Consider the following 20,420-nt stretch of genomic DNA (forward strand, 5'->3'; position numbering starts at 1 on the left):
CCAGGCTGGAGTGCAGTGGTGCAATCTTCGCTCACTGCAACCTCTGCTTCCCAGGTTCAAGCAATTCTCCTGCCTCAGCCTCCTGAGTAGCTGGGATTACAGGTTTGCACCATCACATCCGGCTAATTTTTATATTTTTAGTAGCGATAGGGTTTTGCCATATTGGCCAGGCTGATCTCGAACTCCTGACCTCTGCTGATTCACCTGCCGCGGCCTCCCAAAGCGCTGAGATTATAGGCATGAGCCACCACACCCGGCCCAGACTCCATTTTTTTTATGGGGTAGATTTGTAGAAAATTAACAACTTAGAAGTTACAGTCTATATTCCAACTTTTTTTATAAGCTTATTTTCCTATATAAAATGTTTAGTGTCTCAGCAGACGCTCGGAACTGCCGACCCAAGAGCTTCCCGCATAGGGCTGGTGGCGGGAGCGGAGTGGGTCAGGCGGGGCGGAGCCGGGGCCGTGGGCAGTGTGGGGTCCGGGCGGCGGCCAGGCCAGCGGATGGCAGGATGGGGTGCACCGTGAGCATCGAGGACAAGATGGTGGCTGAGTGCTCTAAGATGATCAACAAGAACCTGCGAGAAGGCGGCGCGGGAGGTGAAGTTGCTGCTGTTGGGTGCTGGGGAGTCAGGGAAGAGCACCATCGTCAAGCAGATGATCATCCAGGAGGATGGCTACTCCGAGGAGGAATGCCGGCAGTACAGGGCGGTTGTCTACAGCAACACTGTCCAGTCCATCATGGCCATTGTCAAGGCCATGGGCAACCTGCAGATCGATTTCGCCGACCCCTGCAGAGCGGATGATGCCAGGCAGCTGTTTGCACTGTCCTGCACTGCTGAGGAGCAGGGCGTGCTCCCTGATGACCTGTCCGGTGTCATCCGGAGGCTCTGGGCTGACCATGGTGTGCAGGCCTGCTTTGGCCACTTGGGGGAATACCTGCTTAACGACTCAACCGCCTACTACCTGAATGACCGGGAGTGCATTGCACAGAGTGACTACATGCCCACACAGCAAGATGTGCTAGGACCCACGTAAAGACCACAGGGATCGTGGAGACACACTTCACCTTCAAGGACTTACACTTCAAGATATTTGATGTGGGTGGTCAGCGGTCTGAGCAAAAGAAGTGAATCCACTGCTTTGAGGGTGGCACAGCCATCCTCTTCTGCATAGCATTGAGCTCCTATGACTTGGTGCTAGCTGAGGACGAGGAGATGAACTGCATGCATGAGAGCATGAAGCTATTCGACAGCATCTGCAACAAGTGGTCCACAGACATGTCCATCATCCTCTTCCTCAACAAGAAGGATCTATTCAAGGAGAAGATCACACACAGTCCCCTGGTCATCTGCTTCCCTGAGTACACAGGGGCCAACAAGTATGATGAGGCAGCCAGCCACATCCAGAGTAAGTTTGAGGACCTGAATAAGCGCAAAGATACCAAGGAGATCTACACGCACTTCACGTGTGCCACCAACACCAAGAACGTGCACTTTGTGTTTGACGCCATCACTGATGTCATTATCAAGAACAACCTGAAGGACTGCAGCCTCTTCTGAGGGGCAGCAGGGCCTGGCAGGATGGGCCGCCGCCGACTCTGTACCCCCAACCCCTGAGGAAGATGGGGGCAAGAAGACCACGCTCCCCGCTTGTTCCCCCAGCCGCTTTTCTCCTCTTTCCTCTCTTTGTTCTCAGCTCCCCATCCCCTCAGCTCCAGACATAGGGGAGGGGTTGCCACAGGCCTCCCTGTTTGAAGCCTGCCCTTGTTTGAGGTGCCAGTAATGGCCATGGTACCCCCTTTCTGGGCATCTGTTCTGGTTTTTAACCATTGTCTAGTTCTGTGATGGGGGGAGGGGGGCACATGCTGAGTCTCCCAAGGCTGCATCTGGAGGAGCCCCCACTTCGCCAGCCTGGACCCCTAGCTTTGTCCAACACCAGCCTCTGCCCCAGCCCAAGTCCAAATGTTTACGGGAGCCTCCTGCCCAGTTCCCCATCCCACAGCCGCTTGGAGGCCCCAAAGGAAAAAGCACAAGAAGCGTGAGATGCCACCATTCCTGGAGACCACAGTCCACCTGCTCATTCTCGTAGCTTTTTCAAAAAATGAAAATAAAGGGAAAAAATGCAAATCTAGAAAACTTTTTAGAGAAAAGCTATTTAAAACTATCAGATCCTGACCAGCAGCCCCCTCAGCCCCACTTCCAAGTGACTCAGTGCCTTGAGTGTGTCTGCGTGTTTACACCCATCCCTCTCCTGGCCGCCCCTGTGTGAGCAGCACCCCTGCCCTGCCCTCCACAAAATTGGGTTCCAAGGGCTGTTCCAGACAAATGCCAACGTCACTGAGGGCCCTGCCCCAGCGGCCCTGGGCCCAGGCTCCATTAACCTAAATGTAGCTCCTTAGCACTAACCTGGGAACGGCAGCTGCTTGCTGGGGGGCCACACCCCTCATGCCCTCGTCCCAGGCACGGGGCCTTCTGCGTTGAACACTTCCTTGCTTTTTTTCACATGTTTTATGGAATTGTTCACCTGGTTTGAAATAATAAAATGTAGAAAGAAAAAAAAAAATGTTCAGTGTCTCTCCTTATCCAGTGAAACTCATAGTAGATAATATATGTAGCCAGGAGTAAAAAGAGGTCATAACACCTCAATTAAATTCCTTCCATATTCTACCTAGCCCTGGTTCCTAGCACAAGGTAAAGTTACAGTTTCCCAGGAATAACATGCTTTGTTTGTTGTTATTTGTTTTCATGTCAAAGGAGATCAGAGTGTTGGTGCCATATCTGATTTATGTACTTACCTCCCCTCCCTGCCACCAGCTTCTTTACCCCTCCCAACAAAGGAGATTGCACATTCCATGAGGGCAGAGGGGGTTGCCTACCTACCCTTTCATCCACCGCACACTCCGTGCATCCTCATACGCAGTGCTACAGATACTTAGCTCTCACATATTTGTTTTTTTTTTTTTTTTTTTTTGAGACAGCGTTACCCAGGTTGGAGTGCAATGGCGTGATCTCGGCTCACCGCAACCTCCGCCTCCTGGGTTCAGACAATCCTTCTGCCTCAGCCTCCTGAGTAGCTGGGATTATAGGCACACGCCACCATGCCTAGCTAATTTTTTGTATTTTTAGTAGAGACGGGGTTTCACCACGTTGACCAGGATGGTCTCGATCTCTTGACCTCGTGATCCACCTGCCTCAGCCTCCCAGAGTGCTGGGATTACAGGTGTGAGCTACCGCGCCCGGCCGCTCTCACATATTTGTAAAGTGAATGAATGAATGAGAGGTGAGTTGATTCATCGGGTCATTAACATCAGAATAGAATTACTGTGTTACACCTGGATTGGTGTGGTGTTAGTCTGGCTTTTGATAGGCAGTGATTTGTGTGCTCCCTTGGTAAAGTCTTCTGAAACTGAGAGGAGATTATCTGTGGCTTATCCTCCAATAGAGTGGGCTTCTCCCTGGAGATAAGTACCTTGAGCGTTCTAATGCCCTTTAATTCTAGATTAGGAATTCCCAGGGAAAGGAAAAGAATTGCATCCAAACCTCTGAGTTGGGTAATGTAAATAATAAATAAGCCTCCTGCTCATGCTTTGTCCTTTATTATTCTCCGTGTAACATTAAGTCTAGCTATTCTTTTAACTTACTTAGTCTTCTGATAAAAGTTTATTTTCACTGTAATCCCAGCTATTCCGGAGGCTAAGGCAAGAGTATCACTTGAACCTGGGAGGCAGAGGTTGCAGCGAGTCAAGATCACGCCACTGCACTTCAGCCTGGGCAACAAGAATGAAACTCCATCTCAAAAAAAAAAAAAAAAAAGTTTATTTTCAGGTAATTTCCACTTCAAAATTCTCTAAGGACCAAATAAAGCACAAACAATACTTTGTACTCATTTGAGTTCTTGCTACTGAATTTCTCTATGTAAAATCAAAGTTATAATAACAATATGAAAAATGTGCTTGTTGCTCATTAGATAAAATGAATCAAACAGGCTTGTCTGACATTACTAGAGACTACTCTGTAATGCAAATACCAGCTGAAACAGGCCAGAGTGGTCCTGTCCTCATGTGTGCTTTCCAGAGGATATACATCGATAACTATAACCGTTACACAGTGACCAGCTTTAATGTGCAAGGGTGTCAGTGTGAAGGATTTTATTCTCCCCCACCCCCAAGAGCTGGAATAAATGGCTTTATGATAGTACTGTTCGGAACTGGACTCAAAACTTGAAAATGTACAGAAAACAGAAAACTTCTGACGAGCATCCCATTTGCTGTGAATTATTGGGAATGCCAAAATGGGGATTGTGGCCCACCTACATGCTAGGATTGTTAGGGTACAGCAATACATGTATTTTGCTCCAAAATGAGTAGATACAGAATTACAGAACCAAAATAAAGACCTCAGCTCTTCTGAATTACATCCTAAGTTCTTCCAGTATATGCATCTCAAATGCTGCAGATATGAAGTTCTGTGAAATCCTGCCTATAACCAGGAAGCCCTACGGGAACTTAACGTCTACTCTTTACATTTTTTGTTTGTTTTGAGATGGAGTCTCACTCTGTTGCCAGGCCGGAGTGCAGTGGCACAATCTTGGCTCACTGCAACCTCCACCTCCTGGGTTCAAGTGATTCTCCTGCCTCAGCCTCCTGAGTAGCTGGGACTACAGGCGTGTACCACTATGCCCAGCTAATTTGTGTATTTTTAGTAGAGATGGGGTTTCACCATGTTGACCAGGATGGTCTCGATTTCTTGACCTCATGATCTGCCTGCCTCAGCCTCCCAAAGTGCTGATTACAGGCATGAGCCACCACACCCGGCCTACTCTTTACATTTTTAAGCCTCCACTTTGAAAAAATAATAATTTTTATAAGTTAGGCACTACCAAGATCTTTGGTTAAGGGTTATTGTCAAGTGAAAACAAGTTTATGCTAGCAGGATGTTTTGGGTTTTTAAAAAATAGTATCTGAGCAATAAAAGGATTTATTGGCCTAGTAACTTATCTAACTTTGTGCTGTCACATTTTACTTTGCTAGTGAAATCTTTAATCTTCAGAATTAGAAACTATCTTTGAAGAAATTCTTTGTTTCACCCACAAAGAGTTCTTTAAAAAAAAAGAGAGAGAGAGAGACTTAAAAATTCACCCATTCTCTGCCATATCTGTTCTTGATCTTTGTTTCTGTTCATGTATATATTCTTTCACCTCATGTTTTAACAAACCAGTTTGTTGCCAGGAAATGATAATAATTTGCATTGAAAATGTTTTGGTAATTACTCTTCACAGAGCAGCCGAGTGTCAAACAACGTAACTAGAAGCTGAGATTCTGAGATGCTGCAAGGACTGAGAAACATGGATGTGATCTTTCCTCCCAGCGACAGGATTCATGTGCACGACCTGCACATCTTTGTTTACGTCATAAAATCTATAAATGTTTTTACTTAGTCCAGTTTCTACTTTCTTAGATGTTTGAAGGATTGTGTGCTTGAAAATCAACATCTGTGGCCAGGCACGGTGGCTCATGCCTATAATCCCAGCACTTTGGGAAGCCAAGGTGGGCTAAGCATTTGAGGTCAGGAGTTCAAGACCAGGCTGGCCGATATGGTGAGACCCCGTTTCTATTAAAAATACAAAAATTAGCTGAGTATGGTGGTGCATGCCTGTGATCCCAGCTACTTGGGAGGCTGAGGCAGGAGAATTGCTTGAACCCAGGAGGCAGAGGCAGCAGTGAGCCAAGATTGCACCACTGCACTCTAGCCTGGGTGACAGAGCAAGACTCCTCAAAACAAAAACAAAAAATTAGGGGCCGGGTTCACACCTATAATCCCAGCACTTTGAGAGGCCACGGTGGGCGGATTACTTGAGCCCAGAAGTTGAGAACAGCCTGGGCAACAGTGAAACCCTGTCTCTACAAAAAATACAAAAATTAACTGGGCATGGTGGCCCACGTCTGTGGTCCCAGCTACTTGTGGGGCTGAAGTGGGAGGATCACTTGAGCCTGAGAGGTCGAGGCTGCAGTGAGCCAAGATCATACCACTGCACTCCAGCCTGGGTGACAGTGTGAGACCCTGTCTCAAAAACAACAACAACACACACACACACACACACAATTAGGAAAGACCAAATACCATGTTTTTGGGCATTTTTAATACCGCAGAAAAGATCTTCGCTTAAAATTTAATGACATGGAGGGACTATTGCAGGTTACTTAAAAGTAACCAGAAACCCCACAGCAGCCATCTGACAACAGAAACTTCACCAGCCTCTGCCAGCAACAGTAAAATAATCAGATCCCTGATAGGGACTCCCTGAGAAGTTCTGAAGAAACTTGCTTGTGACTCTTGTTTTCTTATTCCCCAGTACTGTACAGATTTTGAATTGACCGCAAGTTTTCCTTTAAGGAAACGTGTGTTGCCAGAGTAATACACACTGCATATTAACTTCATGCAGCAGTTAAGCAAGTAAAGATGCCTCTGAGACCAAAGCCAGCATTTAGGTTCAGAGGATAAAATTTGATCTGAGCATTCATTTAACAGATAAGCTTGACTGGACTCAGTGGCTCATGCCTGTAATCCCAGCACTTTGGGAAGCCAAGGCAGGTGGATCACGATCAGGAGTTCGAGACTAGATTGGTCAACATGGTGAATTCTCATCTATTCTAAGAATACCAAAAAAAAAAAAAAAAATTAGCCAGATGTGGTGGCAGGCGCCTGTAATCCCAGCTACTCGAGAGGCTGAGGCAGGAGAATCACTTGAACCCAGGAATTCAGAGGTTGCAGTGAGCCGAGATTACACCACTGTACTCCAGCCTGGGTAACAAGAGTGAAACTCCACCTAAAAAAAAAAAAAAAAAAAAACAGATAAGCTTAGTAAAAATTGAGAAAAATATTTGCCTGGCAATCGAGGTCCCAACAAGGTTTTCCATTGACATGCTGGTTCTAGAAAAGGTGAAGAGACATGCTCTGTATCTAGCAAGACATAAAGTTGTAGTAGCTGAATGTAGTAGTCTCATTGGTGGAAGAGTAGGCTCACGGATGATGGAACAGAAGAGTGACCTGCATGCAGACCTCAGCACATATGAATGGTGTTCTGGATCATCTCCTTTTGTCTCTAATGTCTTTTTTCCTTCCCTGTGCTCTTTATGTTCTAGAAGACTAATCTGAGCAGGCTGCATCAACCTGGCTCCCTTGTCCTGTGGCTTCTGGTAGGGGTCAGGCAAGGGAATTATCAGCAGCGGACCTGAGCATGGGACACTGCATCATGAGAGTGGCTATTTAGACAGCTGCTTAGGGATCTGGAAAGACACAACTGGAGGCTGGCAAGGAAGAGGAGAGGAACCCTATGTGGATGGACCTCTAGAAGTGGGCATAGAATGTAAAGAAATTCATATGCCATGTATGCCCACTGCATAGCATCCCTGTAGCAAGGTTCTCACTGCAGGAAAGGAAGTGGAAAGTCCTCTGATATCAGTCATCCTCTTTCCCAGCCTTTCTGGTGCTGGCTCAGTGGGTCCATGTGAAAAGGTGGACACAGCAAGGATGAAGCCTACATGGGGCTCTGCAACATGGGCTTCTTTCCATCATGGTTGACCTGGCCACTGCTACTGCTGGGAGTCCAATTGGCCAATGGAGAGCCATGCTAAGCCCACAATGTGGCACCATTTTCCAGGAGGGAGTTTTGGTTATATGTTTTAATTACTGAATGTGTTATGTATAAAATTGTTCTTTTGGTGCCGAAAAGAAAATTTGTCATGGGACAAAGGATCTCTCAGCAAAGCAATTCTTTTTCTTTCTGCAGAAAGGGTACTCCCATTAGCGATCTTGCCACAAGAGTACAATGAACAAAGGAAAACAGACAAATTTATCCCTTATGCATTTGGGGTCATCCTTACTGCTGTGTCTGATCTCCAATGGCTGAAACCAGACCTCACAATCTAAACTAAAATTCTATTGGCTAATAACTTAAAACTTTTCTAAATGGGTAAAAGCAATGGAGTGCTGGGACATGACTTTGAGCACATCCAGCACAGATATCTCGGTTAAAGCACAAGGGCATAGAATGCACTACATGACTATAAGCATGGTATGTCTAACAGCTACACAGGATAGGGCTTAACAAAGTTATTAGCAGACTTGTTCTTTAACAAGAAAGGAAACTCTAAAAAAGAACTTTTCAACTTCTCACAGAATGATACTTAAGGAGATAATGGAACTCTTTTTTTTATTTAAGCAGAGTGACAACAGTAATCAGTTTTTGTCCAGGGACAGGGGAAGAACTATCCTCAACAAATAAATATAGAGACAAAAATAAACGTGTTTTATGAGCACATGTCCTGAGTTATGCTAATTGATGCCATGAGTCAACACACACAGAGCTCATATTACCATATTATTTTGGGGTACACACTTGGTCAGATTTAAAAACATCTCTGGAAATAGACCAGACACAGTAGCTCACACCTGGAATCCCAGCATGTTGGGAGGCTGAGGTAGGAGGATCAGTGAGGCCATGAGTTTGAGACCAACCTGGGCAACATAGTGAGACAAAAAACAAATTAGCAGCCGGGCACGGTGGCTCGCACCTGTAATCCCAGCACTTTGGGAGGCCGAGGCAGGCAGATCATGAGGTCAGGAGTTCAAGACCAGCCTGGTCAACATGGTGAAACCTTGTCTCTACTAAAAATACAAGAATTAGTTGGGTTTGATGACGTGCACCTGTAATCCCAGCTACTCGGAAGGCTGTGGCAGGAGAATGGTTTGAACCCAGGAGGCAGAGGTTGCAGTGAACCAAATTCATACCATTGCACTCCAGCCTGGGTGACAGGGTGAGACTCCGCTTCAAAAAAGACCCAAAAAACAAATTACGCGGTCATGGTGGCGCACACCAGAGTCCCAGCTATTCGGGACGGTGAAGCGGGAGGATTACTCAAGCCCAGCAGGTCAAGGCTGCAGTGAGCTGTGGTTGCACTCTGGCCTGGTGACAGAATGAGACCCTGCCTCTATTAAAAACAAAACAAAAATACTATTTTTAAGACCAGTAACCACCACATTGAAGATACTGGTTAACATCTAGAGAGTGAGGAACAGGAATGAGGTCAGAAACAGGAGCGCCACAGACTTAGATTGAGTTTGTCATGTTAAATGGCTTCTTATCATTCGTACTTTTTCAAATGCCTAAAAGAACCAACAACTTGCACTTGTCAGTATGGATTACCATATCCTAAATATCATGCACACCAGTTAATATCTTCAGTGTTCTGACTGGCTTTGATCATGTGGATGCAATAACCACCACCCCCTAGGACTCCGCTCAGGTCTCCAACATCAATTTCCTCTAAGCCTCCAGGCCTGCTCAGCATGTCGATTCCATTGGTTGTCAATAGGGACTAGCCTCTGAGCTCCCCAGTTCTAATTATAACCCCCACAAATGGTGGAAAATGTGAAAAAGTGGCTTTTTCTTGCTTACAAGTATACGAGTAGACCTCTAAAATAAATGAATTAAACTTCCAGCCTAGAAGCAGCCTATAGCCAAGGGTGAAGTTCAGAGTCAAGCTGAATTTCTCACTGAAAGTAAACATGTTTAAGATAAAGCAAAGAGGAAGGGACTAGGAAAACATGATCTCGCTTCACAGAGAGAAGTCAAAGGCAACAGCAGCCCTTACAGCTCCATGGGCCACATTCAATTCTTATGGATGACAATGCGTTAGCAACTCAGGGCATGACAGCTGTTCACAGCAAGATCAGCAATAACAGACCAAATAACCCAAGGCTTCTGGTTCTTGTCTCAAAAAATGAGCTAAATTAGTAGTACAATACTCAGATAGTGGTATGTGGCATGGAACATAATCATCCTGTTCTCTAGCCTTCTGAGAAATAGCAGGTGAAAGTCAAACTCAATTAAGGTATTTATTTTTACCAGTGAGAAACCTGTGTTTCAGTGAAGAAACCTGTCATAACCTGGCACTCCCGCTTGCAGAGGATCAGCAGGACATGTGAGGAGGCTGCAGGATGGTGGACTGTGAGCAGCAGGCCTGGAGGCAGAGCCTAAGTCTTACCTCTTTCTTTCCCTAGAGCTGAGCACAGCAGCCACACATGGTACGTGCTCAGCAGCCATTCAGCAAGGACGTGATCAATGTGGCTTCTTTAATCATTCAAGTCCCTATGTTGATCAAGTAAGACGATGGGTTAACAAAGTCCTGTCTTGGGGAAGGGGCATGCCTGAGACTGTGGTGACTTCTAATATGAAGCTCCATGGACATGGAAGTACTCTTCTGGCCAGGCCTGGGTAATAGCAGGCACAATGGGAGTGATGGAGAAAAGGAAAGCTGTCAATTCTTCCACAGCGGGGGAGCTACAGCCCTATCCACAGAGCAGGGGAGAGCTGCACCAGGGATCCTTCCTCCTGCAGAGGCCTGTGGCTTTCTCCTTTGCCATCACCTTCCTGGCCTCCAGTGGATCTGGGAGGAAGCAGGACATTCTCTCCATTCCTGGAGACAGGGTGGGAGTAGGAAGGAGACCTGGGACTGCTGCTTTGCCTAGACTTGCCGTGAGCAGGGTGCCAGCCTCCTGTAGGAAGCTCTGCCTGGGGGTGAAGGAGAGAGACAGGGAGAATCCACCACTCTATATAAAGCAGGTCAGCTACTTACACATGCTGGATTACACTCAAACCACCAGTCGGCAAGCTTTGCTGTAAAGTGCCAGGCAGTAAATCATTTGGGCTTTATGAGCCTTATGGTCCCTGTTGCAGCTACTCTGTTCGGCTGTTTTAGCACAAAAGCAGCCACAGACAATACACGAATGTATGGGTGTGACTGTTTTCCAATAAAATTCTATTTGCAAAGTGTGCAATGGACTGGATTTGGCCCACCAGCCGCAGTTTGCTATTTCCTTCTGGAAACATCTGGAAGCTTACATCTCTGATTTGACAAGCTGATTTTGGTCCCTCTGTTTCTGACCTATTTGTTTTCTATTTGCTGAATCCCACAGATCCTGACGTCTGTGTGCTGGACCCTCACCCAGTCACCCAGGCCCTATATCCGTGGTGTCTGCTGCCTGGGCTGGACTCTGGCTCCAAGTGGCCCTGGCACAGGCACACACCCATGGAGATGGAGAAGAGGCACATGGAAACCGGTGGAGAGCAGTGAGCAGAGAGTGGAGCTGCCCAAGAGAGAAGGTGTGAGTGCTCATCTCGGGTGGACTGAGGAGGAAGAGCAGCCAGGCTTGTTTTCTGAGCTCAGCTGAAACTGCTATTTAGAGTTTCCCTGGCTCAAAACCAACTCCAGAGTGTTAGATTTCTCCTGGGAGGGATTTATAGACCTCTGGTCCAGGCCGGCTTATATGTCTTTGAGGTGAAATCTCTTGGCTTTACTCTGATGTCACCTGAAGCCAGTGGAGCTCTCCAGGGGTAACGCTCTTTCCCGCTGGGCTAGGCCTCCCTCCTTGCCTCTAGGTTGACTCGGGGTGATAACCTTTTTCTTTTTAGACCGAGTCTCGCTCTGTCATCCAGGCTGCAGTGCAGTGGTGTGATATTGGCTCATGGCAACCTCCGCCTCCTGGGTTCATGCAATACTCCTACCTTAGCCTCCCAAGTTGCTGGGACTACAGGCATGCACCACCACGCCCGGCTAGTTCTTGTATTTTTAGTAGGAACGGGGTTTTCACCATGTTGGCCAGGCTGGTCTCAAACTCCTGACTTCAGGTGATCCACCCGCCTTGGTCTCCCAAAGTGCTGGGATTACAGGCGTGAGCCACTGTGCCTGGGGTGTTAACTTCTTCTCTCACTCTCAAAGCCTGAGGGATTTGGGTGGGGCCTGGGGGTCACTGGATCTAATTTTGTTGTATTTTACTGGCGAATAAACCAAATCTCCAAGGGAGAAACTAAGTTGCTCAGTGTCACAAGCCGGTCAACAGCAGATCTAGACTCAGATCCAAGCCTCTTGGTGCTGACATCTGTCCCAGGCATGGCACTTGCCTCTTCCGTGTTTTTCCCTTTTGGGTCCCTGTTTTGGAAGAACCTCTCAAACTGAGTTTCTCCTCTACTTTCACACCAATACAGCAACAATCATCAACACAGAAGATGTCCGTGATCAAAGGTGTGGGGTTTTCGTATACACACCAAGTGGCAGACACCAGCTGGGTGTCCTCCAATTCCACTCCAACACTGTCTACCTGGAGAGAGTGTCAGAACCCACAGTTTGGGGGCTCAATCCCAAGAATGCCCTCTCACCCACCCCAAGACACCATTTGTAAGTCGGGACCTCCGGAATTTCTGACCAACCAGTTTCAAGTTGGGGCACCCAGGGATCCATCTTTAGGTTTGATAAATTTGATGGAGAGGCTCAGAGAACTCAGAGAAACACTTATCTCTTTATTATAAAGGATATTCTGAGAAATACAGATGAAGAGGTACATGGGGTGAGGCATGGGAGGGGGGTGCAGAGCTTCCCTGCCTTTCCTGGGTGCCACCCTCCAGGAACCTCCATGTGTTCAGCCATTTGGAAACTCCTAACTCAGTCCTCCTGGGTTTCTGTGGAATTTTCATGGTGTCAGCATTCCTTTCCCCAGGATATAAGACAGGGCCTTCTCTGGGGAGGGTCTTACGACCCACAATCAGAAAGGGAAGATTAGGGTCCTGCCTGGGACAGGTGAAAGGAGGATAGGAAAGGTCAAGAGATTCTGTTTCCTGAGGCCTAACACAACCATTACAGCAAAAGACTGTAACCAGGGCCATGGGGGTTATGAGCCGGAAACTGCGAATGAAAACCTAAATCTACCTGCCTGCCTACCTGCCTACCTGCCTGCCTACCTACCACCTACCTACCTGCCTGCCTACCTACCACCCACCTACCTACCTATCTGCCTACCTGCCTGCCGGCATACCTACCTACTTGCCTGCCTACCTGCCTACCTACCTACCTGCCTGCCTACCTATCTGCCTGCCTGCATACCTACCTACCTATCTACCTACCTGCCTGCTACCTGCCTACCTACCTACCTGCCTGCCTACCTACCTGCCTGCCTCCATACCTACCACCTACCTACCTGCCTGCCTACCTACCTGCCTGCCTACCTACCTACCTACCTGCCTGCCTACCTACCTGCCTGCCTGCATACCTACCTACCTACCTACCTACCTGCCTGCCTACCTACCTGCCTGCCTACCTACCTGCCTGCCTACCTACCTACCTACCTACCTACCTGCCTGCCTACCTACCTGCCTGCCTGCATACCTACCTACCTACCTGCCTGCCTGCCTGCCTACCGACCTACCTACCTGCATACCTACCTGCCTACCTACCTGCCTGCCTACCTACCACCTACCACCTACCTATCTGCCTACCAATCTACCTATTAATTCTATATCTATCTATGTATCTATCTATCCATCCATCCATCCATTCATCGGATCATAACACCACAGTGTCTCACTCCTGAATTTCCTGAGTTGGTCACACTTTTGCTCTGAAAGGCAGCGCAAAAAAGCCATGAAATGTACAAATGACTCCCATGGACTCTCTTCTCATGACCGTTTATTGTGGTTCTGGTTCTTCCTGCCTTTGTTCCCCACCTCACCCTGGAAACCCTGGTTCAGATTCCTGCAGCAGGCCCTCCTAGTCCTCAGGTAGCTTGTGGTGCTTTTAGAATGAGAGTTCATTACGAGAAGTGATTATTCATGTGCTGTTGGTGTAACAAATTCCACCTTCCCCTCCCTACTCACCTCTCTGTGAGTTGTTAGAGCGCAGTCTCATCACCCGTGTTCTGTCCGTAAAATATGCACTCCCATCGTGGAAGATTGTGGCTGTTCTCCCTTAATTTTTTAAAAAGGCAAACATAAAATAAAAACAAGAGGACCGAGGAGATCTAATTAAGAATCCACAAAGCAGCGGTTGGTATCTCCGTTATCTGGCCGGAGTGAGATTGCTGTTTTCTTTCCACCCTGTCACTGATATAAATGAGTTCTTAATTCCTCCTTTTATGGAGAACAGGTTATCGCGTTCCTATTCATTAAGTGACTTCAAGGCCCTGCAGCAGAGCTGAATGCTAGTTTAAATTCACAGATTCTTCCCCTGGTGTCACTGGTGAGGCGCAAGAATAGGGAGTCCCAGGAAAGGTAATGCAGTCCCCTGGGCACCCACCATTTCTGGGTTTGGGGCCTGAGGGGTGAGGAGCCGGATTAGTGACCTTGGAGCTATTTGAAGGACATTCCCATCCATCCCTCCTCCCTGCCCACAGGATAAAGCTCAAAATCCTTACCATGCATGGCGGGATGTTACGTTTTTTCCTCTGTAGTTTCCTTTTCCAATCTTTTTTCTTTTTTTCTTCTTTTCTTCTTTGTTTTCAATAGAGACAGGGTCTTGCTCTGTCACCCCAGATGAAGTACAGTGGCATGATCATGGCTCGTGGTAGCCCAGAGCACCTGAGTTCAAGCAATCCTCCTGCTTCAGCCTCCCGAGTAGCTGGGAATACAAGCATGTGCCCCCGCCCAGATAATTATTTTTATTTTTACCTTTTGTGGAGTCTGAGTCTTGCTATGTTACCCAGGCTGGTCTTGAACTCCTGAGCTCAAGCAGTCCTCCTGCCTCGGCATCCCAAAGTGTTGGGGTTACAGATGTGAGTCACCACTCCTGGCCTTGCTCCGGTCTTAACTGATACCTTTCTTCCCATGTCGTCTCCCCAGCAGGTGCTCACTGTGGCCACAGCGAGTCACTCTCTGGACAGCTCCTGCAGCTTCCTGTTGCTGGCTGTTTAAAGCAATTTTTATGCCACAGGCTGCTAACCCCTTTATTTATAACACTTGAAACTTCCTAAAATATTTCACAAACAAGAAGCTGAGCTGATTACTGTAGACAGAAGGCTTGGACTAGAAGTTGTGAGATAATCAATTGTTAAAGAGAAAGAAAAACAGAGGTAGAAAACAAAAGAAAAAGATGAAAAGATGAAAAAAAGGTAGAATTTCTGGGTCCAGAATTGAAACATTGGGTTTACAGTATTTTTAGAGAGTGGAATGAGGATGGCAGTGGCAATCCAGCGGATTTTCCATTTTGCAGTTTGAATGTCTTTGGTGATGACGTCCCATACGTGATCTGCTGTGATGAGTCCTTTAAGTTTTTACCAAGACAATCCATTAAGCTTGCAGGACTTTTACAGATCCTCTGTGGAAAGGGGCAGCTACAAGACAAGCTAGGGTCCCAAGTAAAGATCTGGGTAGTCAGGTCTCAGTATTTAGTGATGCCAAGTCTCAAGTGGGTAGGAGGATATTTGGAAATGTTAATTTGGAGGGCAGTGACCAGAAATTGAAGGAAGTCAGAAGAATGGAGAAATGGTGGGGTCTGAACAAGTGTGCAAGGAACATGGTGCAGTCCAATATACAGTTAGATAATAGAAGCCTAGAAATAACAAACAGGACTAGAATCTGATAACCCATAACAACGGATTTTCTGTGGCAACATAAAATCTCTATACAGTCACCTCCTTTCTGATCAGATAATTAAAGCAGTATTTGGGAAAAAATTTTTGCAGTTTACCCATCTGACAAAGGGCTGATATCCAGAATTTACAAAGAACTCAAACAGATTTACAGGAAAAAAACAAACAAGCCCATTCAAAAGTGGGCAAAGGATATGCACAGACACTTTACGAAAGAAGACATATATGAGACCAACAATCATATAAAAAAATGCTCATCGTCACGGGTCATCAGAGAGATGCAAATCAAAACCACATTGAGATACCATCTCACGCCAGTTAGAATGGCGATCATTAAAAAATCTGGAGACAACAGATGCTGGAGAGGATGTGGAGAAAAAGGAACACTTTTACACTGTTGGTGGGAGTGTAAATTAGTTCAACCATTGTGGAAGACAGTGTGGCGATTCCTCAAGGCCTTAGAAATAGAAATTCCATTTGACCCAGCAATCCCATTACTGGGTATATATCCAAAAGACTATAAATCATTCTACTATAAGGACACATGTACACGAATGTTCATTGCAGCACTGTTTACAATAGCAAAGACCTGGAATCAACCCAAATGTCCATTGATAATAGACTAGATTGGAAAAATGTGGCACATATACACCATGGAATATTATGCAGCAATCAGAAATGATGAGTTTGTGTCGTTTGTAGGGACATGGATGAATCTGGAGGACATCATCCTCAGCAAACTGACACAAGAACAGAAAATGAAACACCGCATATTCTCACTCATATGCGGGTGATGAAAAATGAGAACACATGAACACAGGGAGAGGAGTACTAAACACTGGGGTCTATTGGGGGGAAAAGGGGAGGGCCAGTGGGAGGGGGAGGTAGGGAGGGATAACCTGGGGAGAAATGCCAAATGTGGGTGAAGGGGAGAAAGGAAGCAAGACACACTGCCATGTGTGTACCTATGCAACTGTCTTGCATGCTCTGCTCATGTACCCCAAAACCTAAAATGCAATAAAAAATTAAAAAAATAAAAAATAAAGCAGTATTATTCTTGTTTACAAAATAAGTCTTATCTCATTAAGTGTGGCCTGATTATATAAGTGCAACAAGAATAGTAATTGACTACATGGGTTTATTAAAGTTTGTTTTGTAGCAGTTGTTATAAGGAATCTCACCTTATTTTTTTGTTTTTATTTTTTTTGAGACGGAGTCTCACCCTGTCACTTAGGCTGGAGTGCAATGGTGTGATCTTGGCTCACTGCAACCTCTGCCTCCCAGGTTCAAGCAGTTCTCCTGCCTCCACCTCCCAAGTAGCTGGGATTACAGGCATGTGGCACTACGCCCAGCTAATTCTTTGTATCTTTAGTAGAGACAGGGTTTCACCATGTTGGTCAGGCTGGTCTTGAATTCCTGACCTCGTGATCTGCCCTCCTTAGCCTGCCAAAGTGCTGGGATTACAGGCGTGAGCCACCGCACCTGGACTCACATTAGATTTTAAAAGCCTCTTCAGGCCATGAAGCCAAATGAAGAACTCAATATCAAACTGCACCTGCTGTACCTATAGATTTGGGTGAATTTCTCACTTTTTTTTTGAGATGAAGTCTTGCTCTGTCATCCAGGCTGGAGTACGATGGTTCGATCTTGGCTCACTGTAACCTGTGCCTCCCAGGTTCAAGCAATTCTCCTGCTTCCCAAGTTGCTGGGACCACAGGTACATACCACCACACCTGGCTAATTTTTGTATTTTTAGTAGAGACAGTGTTTCACCATGTTGGCTAGGCTGGTTTTGAACTCCTGATCTCAGGTGATTCAACTGCCTTGGCCTCCCAAAGTGCTGGGATTACAGGTGTGAGTCACAGCTCCTGGCCCCTTAGTTCTCAAGATGCTCAAAATATTATAAGCTTCTTTATTTTTATTTTTCCTTTTACTTTACTTTTCTTTTTTTAGATAAGAATTTTGCTCTTGTTGCCCAGGCTGAAGTACAATGGTGCAATCTCAGTTCACTGCAACCTCTGCCTTCTGGGTTCAAGTGATTCTCCTGCCTCAACCTCCTGAGTAGCTGGGATTACAGGCTCCAGCCACATGCTCAGCTAATTTTTATATTTTTAGTAGAGAGGGAGTTTCACCACCTTGGCCAGGCTGGTTTTGAACTCCTGACTTCAAGCCACCCACCACAAGCTAGGATTATAGGTGTGAGCCACTGCCCTTGGCCTATTTTTATTTTTTCATACGTCAAAAACCAAGGGCCGTTTTTTGGCCTGCCAGGAAGTGGCCATCCTTACTCACCTGGAATTCTGGGAATACCGCAAGCCATGTACCATGCTGATATTTGCCAGAGAACTCTGTGAATAGTGGCTCCATAAAGTCAACCTTAGTGCCATGAAAGTGTCTGGTCATATCTGATTCTATACACATTGTGAAATGGCTCAGATCTGAATAGGAAACATTTGTCATCTATTGCCTTTAAGGACAGCCACTACAAGACTTCAAAGGAACCTTGGTCTTCACAAACTTTTCTCTTAACCTGAACATTTCTTTTCCATTAATCCCAGGTCTTTAGACAAACTCAACCAATTATCAATCAGAAGATGTTTAAATTTATCTATAGGCTTCCCCTCAGCCTCTGCTTCGAGTTGTCCCTCCTTTCTGGACCAAACCAATGTATTTCTTAAATGTATATGATGTCTCATGCCTCCCTAAAATGTATAAAATCAAGCTGCACCTCGACCACCTTGGGCACATGTTCGCAGGACCTCCTGAGGGCTGTCACAGGCCATGGTCACTTATATTTGGCTCAGAATAAATCTCTTAAAATATTTTACAGAGTTTGATGCTTTTTGCTGACAATTACATCATTACTTTCTACTATCAGGCAAAGCAGCATGAAGAATGATCATGGGTGGAAAAAAATTAATACATTTCTAGGTATTTTATAACATGCCTAAATTGTTTGTATTAATAATGTTTTCTCTTGCTAATACAACACATGGAAGATCAAGTATCATTTCTTATTTAACAAAGATTTTCATGTAATTTAACATATCAAAAAACGATTTTCAAACATTCTTCTTTTTAAAGGTGAAAAAACAAATCCTTTGAGATTTTCTGGGACCCCCCCCAAGAAATCTGTCAGTTTGAGATACAGATTTGACTTAGGATTTGGTTTTGGGAAGGCAAAATATCACAAGTTGTCAAAATGTCAAAAGGATTGAACATAGGATCATAGGTCACCATGAAATAATACCTAACCAAAGTGAAAATAAAATATTTTAAAGGTAGCTATAGAAGGCAGCATGACTTTTTTTTAAAAAAAGTTTAGATTCATATATATATATATTTTTTTTTTTTTGAGACAGGGGTCTCTGTTGCCCAGGCTGGAATGAAGTAGTGTGATTTTTGACTCACTGTAACCTCAAACTCCTGGTCTCAGGTGATTCTCCCACCTAGCCCTCCTAAAGTGCTGAGATTACATATGTGAGCCACTGCACCCAGCCCCAAAGCCTAGCTTTTAAAAGGGAGAAAATTCACTTCTCTTAAATAATTGAGGAGATGATAAAGATAACACAACCAATTATTCTGATAAAACACAGAATCTGTTTCCCAGATGGATTATTTAAAAAGTAAAGAAAAATTATTATGACCATTTATTAGAAGCAGACCAATAATTCCAAAATACGTTGTTTTTTTGTTTTGTTTTGTTTGTTTGTTTTGAGACGTAGTTTCTCTCTTGTTGCCCAGGCTGGAGTGCAGTGGCATGATCTTGGCTCACTGCAACCTCTGCCTCCTAGGTTCAAGTGATTCTCCTGCCTGAGCCTCCCGAGTAGTTGGGATTACAGGTGCCCACCAGCACACCTGGCTAACTTTTTGTATTTTAGTAGAGATGGGATTTTATTGTGTTGGCCAGGCTGGTTGCAAACTCCCAACCTTAGGTGATCCACCTGCCTCGGCCTCCTTAAGTGCTGGGATTACAGGTGTGAGCCACTGCACCCAGCCCATATTGTCATTTTTAAGAGAGAGAAAACCAAACTCTAATTTTGCATCAGTGTACTGTTGACATTAAGGCTCACTCCAATACCTTATAAGTAAATCCACTTCATCGTGATCAGCTTGACCACATGAGGTAAGATTCTGTTTCTCTTTTCCATGGACATTTTACAGCTTCCTATATCCATTCAATTGTACACTTTTCTCTTGCTTCTTCTAGAACAATCTTTGAATAATCACTATTACAACCACTTTAGGAAAAAATACTCTTTTTCCCTTAACAAAAACCCATCTTACATTCCTTGTATCCTTTGTATAACGTACAAAGTTGGTTTTTGTTTGTTTGTTTTGTTTATTTGAGATGGAGTTTCCCTCTCATTGCCCAGGCTGGAGTGCAATGGCATGATCTCAGCTCACTGTAACCTCTGCCTCCCAAGTAGCTGGGAGTATAGGCATGTGCCATGATGCCTGGCTAATTTTTGTATTTTTAGTAGAGATAGGATTTCACCATGTTGGCCAGACATGTTGGCCAGGCTGCTCTTGAACTCTTGACCTCAGGTGATCTGTCCACCTAGTCCTCCCAAAGTGCTGGGATTGCAGGTGTGAACCACTGGGCCCTCTCTCAAATTTGTTTCTTTTCAACCTTATTTCTAGTAGTTTCATTTACATATAATTTTTATCTATTTGTAACCTTTATTTTGCAGAAAAAACTAGGAAGTAGACAGTTGTGAATTGTCATATGCCGGCATTTTGTAGCAGATTAGCATATTTTATGAATATTTCATATCGTAATTTCTAGAGGTATATGCTTTTTATAGTAAAAAGAAAAAAAATTTCCAAGGTGGTAAAATATTAAAGACATGTTTATAAAGAAACCCAGGCCAGGCATGGTGGCTCACGCCTGTAATCCCAGCATTTTGGGAGGCTGAGGTGGATGGATCACCTGAGGTCAGAAGTTCAATACCAGCCTGGCCAACACAATGAAGATGAAACCCTGTCTCTACTAAAAATA

At 45.3% G+C, this 20,420-nt stretch overlaps 1 long non-coding RNA gene and 1 pseudogene across 1 annotated transcript; both read left to right on the top strand.

Annotated features, from left to right (window-relative positions):
- Positions 1–242: 242 nt before the first annotated feature.
- LOC100412532 (guanine nucleotide-binding protein G(i) subunit alpha-2 pseudogene) lies at positions 243–1,695 on the top strand (annotated as a pseudogene).
- Positions 1,696–10,850: 9,155 nt separating this feature from the next.
- Positions 10,851–16,266, top strand: LOC128929443 (uncharacterized). Its single transcript, XR_008475960.2, has 3 exons — positions 10,851–11,165; positions 12,048–12,237; positions 16,121–16,266. It is a non-coding gene; the product is annotated as an uncharacterized LOC128929443 (long non-coding RNA).
- Positions 16,267–20,420: the final 4,154 nt, after the last annotated feature.

This window comes from Callithrix jacchus, chromosome 13, assembly GCF_049354715.1.
Source record: "Callithrix jacchus isolate 240 chromosome 13, calJac240_pri, whole genome shotgun sequence".
Classification (NCBI taxonomy): Eukaryota; Metazoa; Chordata; class Mammalia; order Primates; family Cebidae; genus Callithrix; species Callithrix jacchus.